Here is a 1,114-nt window from a genome sequence, read left to right on the forward strand (position 1 = left end):
CTACCGTCCTCACAAGCCCACCCCAGGCCAGGCCCCCCGCCGCGTCACGTGTTTGTCGCTCCCAGGTGTGTGTATTTGTGTGTGTGAGTGTGTGTGTGTGTGTGTGTGTGTGTGTGTGTGTGATTGTGCGGCTTGATTGTGGCTGCGCCACAGCCACCTCTCCGCGAGGAGCGACACATTTAACCCGCTGATAACGTGGTGCGGCGCGACCCAGTTCTTCTTCGGCGACCTGGCGGCTCACGCTGGCTCACGCCGCATACGACGACGCTTCTCTGGCGTGGCGATGGCATGCGCTGCGATGCGTCCTCACGATCGTGCGTTCCTTTTCACTGACGGCTGACGAGCCGACGCCGACGAGGTGGCCCTGCCTGGCGTGACGTGAGGTGCGGCACCCGTGAATGAAAAGGCAAGGGCCGCGAGGTGAGGGCCGGTGGGGACCCTTCACGACCCAGGGCCACCCCCCGCCCCGCCGGCCTACTGCCCCCTGCCACGGGCTGTTTGTCTATTCATCAATCCTAAGCATCACAACCACAATATTGCGTGTCGCGCCGTGAGCCCCAACGGGCCTAGCGGGCCCAATGGGGCGGATGGCTCTGACGATGACGACCATGCGGATGACCGGGGGCTGACGCTAGAGATATCGATCTCTCGAAATAACTTATGGCCGCGCACGAATCTATTTCCCCGGGGTCCGGCCCGGCCCGGCCCGGTCCCGGCCCGCGCTCCCGTCCGGGTCGATGATTGAACTCTCGGTGGACACAGTGTCGTATTGGGTTGGCGTCTCGGCGCCGCCGGGGCCGGACGTGGAGCACGTGACTAACGGACACCGTCTTCCGCTGCAGCAGGTGGGGTGGTGGTTGCAGCAGCGGGGCGCGCGCGCACGCCGGCTAAGGGCACGCGAAGCAGCGCGTCACACCAACGTGTCGTGTCCATATTGTGCACCATCGTCCAACTGGATGATGGCCCAACGGCCCAATTATATAGATCAATTATACAACACCATTATGCATTGTATTGATTATCAATCCGTGTCATTGTTTGTTAATATGTCGTTTTGATGAGTATTTTTAATCTCGCCACGCCGAGACAATCACCCCATCGGACTGGGGGCGGG

The sequence above is a fragment of the Frankliniella occidentalis genome, unplaced genomic scaffold (genome assembly GCF_000697945.3).
Source record: "Frankliniella occidentalis isolate FOCC.00 unplaced genomic scaffold, Focc_3.1 Scaffold303, whole genome shotgun sequence".
In the NCBI taxonomy this organism is placed as follows: domain Eukaryota; kingdom Metazoa; phylum Arthropoda; class Insecta; order Thysanoptera; family Thripidae; genus Frankliniella; species Frankliniella occidentalis.